Genomic DNA, 6,080 nt, shown 5'->3' with positions numbered 1-6,080 from the left:
AGGCTCCTTCTTTGGATGCTTTTAAGCAGAGGCTGGATGGCTATCTGTTGGGGGTGCTTTGAATGCGATATCCCTGCTTCTTGGCAGGGGGTTGGACTGGAAGGTCCACAAAGTCTCTTCCAACTATGTGATTCCCTGATTCTACATAGGTCCAGATCACATAACTTCAAATAGCCTGGTGCAAGCCTACCTACTGCCAGCACGATATAGAATCATAGTAAAATAGAGTTGGAAGAGACCTCATGGGCCATCCAGTCCAACCCCATGCCAAGAAGCATATTTCCATGTGACATTTATCCAATAGCTTGGGACAGGCAAACCCTCTCCTGTTTTACAGCCAGAGGAATGTGATTCCTGTCTATAGCTCTATTTTGAACTACACAGAATTACTGCTGGTGAAGACAAGATGAAAGGATGTCTAAGTAGTCCTGTAAGCATTTTGGAATTTCTTGCATCCAGATTCTTCCCCTGGCACCTTCTATGACTATGTTTTACATTAGGCAAAGAGAAAATATTATGTCTGGGGTAATTTATATCTCTAATAAGGAGGATCTCTTTGGCTTCCTTTTCTGTCTGTATGTAAAAAGCAGATATTACAAAGGCATCCTACATTTCCAAAGATTTCAAGGGGGGGGGGGGAAGCAAACCAAGATGCTTCTGTCTATCTGTCTGTCTAAGAAGATTGGGGACAGCAGCAGTAAGATGGAGGAAATGGGGCAGAGGAAAGGGACATTGCCGGGGGGAATTGTTGTGAGTTGGCCATGATACTACTAAATCGAGTTACCGATGAAATACTTCATATCTTTCCCCATAGGGAGATCCAAAAGCAATCTTTTGGGGGACTGGGGATAAGGAAGAGACTTTGCCCCCCACCCAAAGGTGAAGTCAACAATATCCCCTCTTAGTCAGGAGAACAATTGTAGGGGGAGCTTGGTAGCAAATGAAGTTAAATACCCTATTGTCACGGGGAAATTAACACCTTATAAATCACCCCGACAGGCGCTGGTTAAGGACAATTTTCTTCCTGTCAGGTCTCCTGGTGCATGATGTATTGGACAATATTTCCCAGGCTGCGTGGAGAGGTTTCGGCCCGAGGTGTTGCCATAACAACATAATTTTGGTCAGAGGTTTTATCTATATTGCTCCCCCCTCAATATGGATATAATAGAAATATTTGGGGTTAGGTTGAACCTTGAAGAGACAAAGATTCGGTTGCTCCTTGACGTGGAAAAAAAATGCCCACTCTGACATGGAGAGACCAAGGGTTGCAAGGAATCGCAGGCTTTGAGGTTAATACAGCTGTGACTGTGTGTTATGGCTGTCTCCTCTCGATCATCTCAGCTTGCCCTTTGCGTGACATGCTGTGTCCCTGAAACGGTTCTCCTTTTTCTTCTTTCAGAGGTGCTTTGCTTCAGATTGTATTATATATATATATATATATATATATATATATATATATATATTGAGTGCAGAGCTTTCCACGTGTAAGTATGTTATTGTGGTTTTGGCCTTCTTTGTCTTCACCGCCACCATTCAAGATGGATCAGTGTGGCTATTCCCATTTTACAGATGAAGGAGCAAGGGTGAGCACATTCCGGAGAGCACATCCTTCTTCATGACATGTTCCAGGAGGAAAAGATATTTTAAAATATTCCAAAAATGGCCCTCCAAAAAACATTTGTTTTTGAGAGTCGGGGAGAATGCTAAACTGATAAGAAGTTTTGAAGCTTGGGACTTATTTTGCTCACAATTTTTTATTGCTTTTTCTTTTTTATATATAATATTTTTATTGCTTTCATGTTATTTACAGTTAAAAAAGTGGGAACAATAGGTTTCTGTGGAGTAAAGTAGGAAAGTAAGGAAGTAAAGTAGATATAGGAAGTAAGGGGAGGGAAAAGAGGAGGGGGGGGGGAAGAAGGAGGGAAGAAGAAAAGGGTGGAAGGGGGTGAGTAAGATGCTTCCAGGATTCCCCAGGATGGCCCAATTGTCTGATATATATATAGGTAAAGGTAAAGGTAGTCCCCTGACATTAAGTCCAGTCATGTCTGACTCTGACTCCATTTCTAAGCCGAAGAGCCAGCGTTGTCCGTAGACACCTCCAAGGTCATGTGGCCGGCATGACTGCATGACTGCATGGAGCGCCGTTACCTTCCCGCCGGAGCAGTACCTGATCTACTCACACTTGCATGTTTTCGAACTGCTAGGTTGGCAGAAGCTAGGGCTGACAGCGGAAGCTCACGCCACTCCCCGGAATCGAACCTGCGACCTTTCGATCAACAAGCTTAGCAGCTCAGTGCTTTAACCCACTGTGCCACCGGGGGCTCCCTGATATAGTATATATATATATATATATATATATATCCTGTCTTTGCTTATTTTTGTCGTCGGTTTCGTATTGATACTTCCTTTGAGTTTCGATTACAAATTTCTGATATATATTTCCCTGTTTTCTTCTCTCACGAATTCCAAAATATTTTCCAATCAGTTCTTTGAGGTTTTGTTGTGTTGTGCAAAAATGTTTGAGTCCGTATGTCCATATTTATTATGTCCATTACCTTTATCATCCACTGCTCCACTGTGGGTATTTCCTTGGTTCTCCATAATTTGGCTAGAGTCATTCTCGCAGCTAATATTAGGTAAAAAAAAAATCTTATCAATATTCTTTTCCATTTTGAAATCTACTATCCCCAATAGTAATGTTTCTGGTTTTGGGTTAAATTTTATGTTTAGGATCTGCTCTATCTTCTTGTGTATTTGGTGCCAAAAGTTTTTTTATTTTCCTGCATTTCCACCACATGTGGATAAAGTTACCTTTGTCTTTTTCGCCCTTCCAACACTTGTCTTTTGTTTTGCCTTTACTAATTTTTGCAAGTATTTCTGGTGTTAAATACCTTCTGTAAAAAAATTTATACCAGCTTTACATGAGAAACAACATTTTCCATTCAGAAAACAATGTTTCTACACAGAAATATACTGCTCGGAAAATGCTGTTTCTTGTGCAAAACAACTATGTGTACGTTTTGTGCAGAATAAGTCCTTCTTTGTGAAGAGCCTTTGAAAATTTGTGGGGAAAAGAAATGGAGAAAATTTCTTGTTACTTCCTTTGAAAAGAAACCTAGTAAAGAATTAGATATCTAGAGAAGTGTGTCTCCATGGGTGGTAGTTCTACATGGATGTGGAGTGGTTGATATGAAAGGCAAAGCAGAAGGGCTCCTTGGACCTTAAAGAGAAATACACAAAAATATTGCTGTCTCTGCCTGTTTCATATATATCTGTATAAATAAAAATGTAATGGTTGTTTGTGGGATTAACATAACTCAAAAACCACTAAATGAATTGACACCAAATTTGGACACAATACACATATCAGGCCAACAAGTGACCATTACTCATAAAAACACAGAAAAACAGCAGAGAGACTTAAAAAGCCAAAAAAACAAAAATACATTACAACACATGCACAAAACCACACACACAAACACACATATGCACAAATATATACAGACACAAAACACATATACACAGACTGGGCCATAGCAATGTGTGGCAGGGGACGACTAATGTGTGTGTGTGTGTGTGTGTATGAATCCTGAAGCAGTGTTTCTCAACCTTCCTTATGCCATGACCACTTAATACAGGTCCTCATGTTGTGCTGACCCCCAACCATAACATTATTTTCATTGCTACTTCATAACTGTCATTTTGCTACTGTTATGAATCACAATGTAAATATCTGATATGCAGGATGTATTTCCATTCACTGGACCAAATTTGGCACAAATACCTGATACACCCAATTTTGAATACTGGTGGGATTAGGGGAAGAGGATTGATTTTGTCATTTAGGAGTTGTGGTTGCTGGTGTTTATAGTTCACCTGCAATCAAAGAGCATTCTGAACTCCACCAATGATGGAATTGAACCAAACATGGCACACGGAGCTCCCATGATCAACAGAAAATACTGGAAGGGTTTGGTGGGCATTGTCCTTGAGTTGTGGAGTTGTAGTTTACCTACATCCAGGTAGAGCACTGTAGACCCAAGCAATGATAGATCTGTACCAAACTTGGCATGAATACTTAATATGCCCAAATGTGAACACTGGTGGAGTTTGGGGAAAACAGACCTTGACATTTGGAAGTTGTAGTTGCTGAGATTTATAGTTCACCTACAATCAAAGAGCATTCTGAATCCCACCAATGATATAATTGGGCCAAATTTCCCACATAAAACCCCCATGCCTTGAAGGGACTTGCTGGCATGAGCCTCCCTCCAGCCTCGTATGCTCTTCCTTGCCCACACATGTTGCTATACGCCGAGCATGCCTGCTCTCCCCTTCCTGTTTGGTGTCTCAGGAACAGCCCTCCCCTTGACTGAGAGGCTGGCCAGTGATGGAGAAGGAGGCTTTTGGTGGGAGGATTTTGGGGAAATTGACAATGATTTGGGGGAGAGCATGCCTGCTCTCCCCTCCCCACTTGGAGTCTCAGAAATTGCCCTCCCCTTGGATGAGAGGCCATCCAGTCACAGTGGAGGAGAGCTTTTGGTGGGAGGATTTGCTGTCTGTTTCCAAAAGGAAGGGAAGGACGGGCAGAGAGATCTTCAGCTTCCTCTGCCAAAAGGGTTCCTAAGACCATCAGGAATATATGGTCTTTGGTGACCCCTCTGAATGGTCTTTGGTGACCCCTCTGAAACCCCCTCATGATTCCCCCAGGGGTCCTGACCCCCAGGTTGAGAAATGCTGCTGTAGTATCTTTGAGACTAACTGAGGAAGGAAAATCTCTAGCATTTATGGACTTTAGTCCATTTCATGGGATGCATGCAGTCCAGCTGCAATCCACAAAAACTAATGTTAGATTTTTATTTTTCTCATTTAGTCTTAAAGAGTACTCCAAGTTACAAACATTCGGCTTACAAATGAATCATAGCTATACTTGATTTTTCTGAATACAGTTTCCGCTATTAAACATTTTGCATATAAATTAAACAGGGCAAGAGATAAAATATAGCCTTGTTTGACCTCTTGCCAGTGGAGCAAGTAGAATGGTGGGAAAGAAATTTGTTCATTGCCTGAAACAGCAAAATATATTGGGCTGGACATGATCACAAATCTTAGAAGTAGACCCCCCCCCCCCCCCCCCCCCAAATTTTCATCCCTCTATACAATTGCTCACCCAGCATTTGGGATCCATAGAGTTATCAAATAAGCATGTTGTTGTTCTTTCCAATTTATGGCACTCCAAGGTTAGGTAAAGATAAAGGTTTTCCCCTGACATTAAGTCCAATCATGACATCCGAATTGTCCAATTCAGATTCCTCTGGGTGTCTCCATTTCTAAGCCAAAGAGCCAGCATTTTCCATAGATACCTCTGAGGTCATGTGGCCAGCATGACTGCATGGAGCACTGTTACCTTCCCACCAGAGCGGTACCTATTGATCTACTCACATTTGTATGTTTTCAAATTGCTAGGTTGACAGAAGCTGGGGCAGACAGCAGAAGCTCACGCCGCTCCCCAGATTTGAACCTGTGACCTTTCGGTCAGAAAGTTTAGCAGCTCAGAGGTTTAACCCACTACGCCACTGGGGGCTCCATGGCAGTCCAAAGATGAAGCTATCTTGAGTTTTTCTGGGGCTGAGAGTATATGACTCACCTAAGGCTGAGCAGAAAATCAAACCCCATTCTCTAGAGCTGTAGTCCAGCACTCAAACCACTATACCATGCTGGCTCTCATATATAAGCATGCTGCTTTTGTAAAGATTGAGCTTCTTTTTCTGGATTGATCATTTCTGCAGAATCAGGACAGCAGGAATCCACTTCCAGCAGTGTCACTCCTCACGGGGAGAAGGCAGGCCCACATTAGTCATCAGAGCAACCATTGAATTTTCATGAATTCTTGAGAGCATCATGTGCTCATAAGGTTGCCAGGTTTTAACTCAGAGATTCTTGATTTATTTTTCAAGCCCACCATTGAATCAGAGGACAAGGCAGTTACCTGTTCTGTTTCTCCCTTTTCCCCTAGGCCTTTTGTGTATTCATTCATTCACGCTGGAATCAGCTACGAACAAACAAAAAACATGTTGTAT

This window comes from Anolis sagrei, chromosome Y (genome assembly GCF_037176765.1).
Source record: "Anolis sagrei isolate rAnoSag1 chromosome Y, rAnoSag1.mat, whole genome shotgun sequence".
NCBI classification, from domain to species: Eukaryota; Metazoa; Chordata; class Lepidosauria; order Squamata; family Dactyloidae; genus Anolis; species Anolis sagrei.
This window is presented reverse-complemented; position numbering follows the sequence as displayed.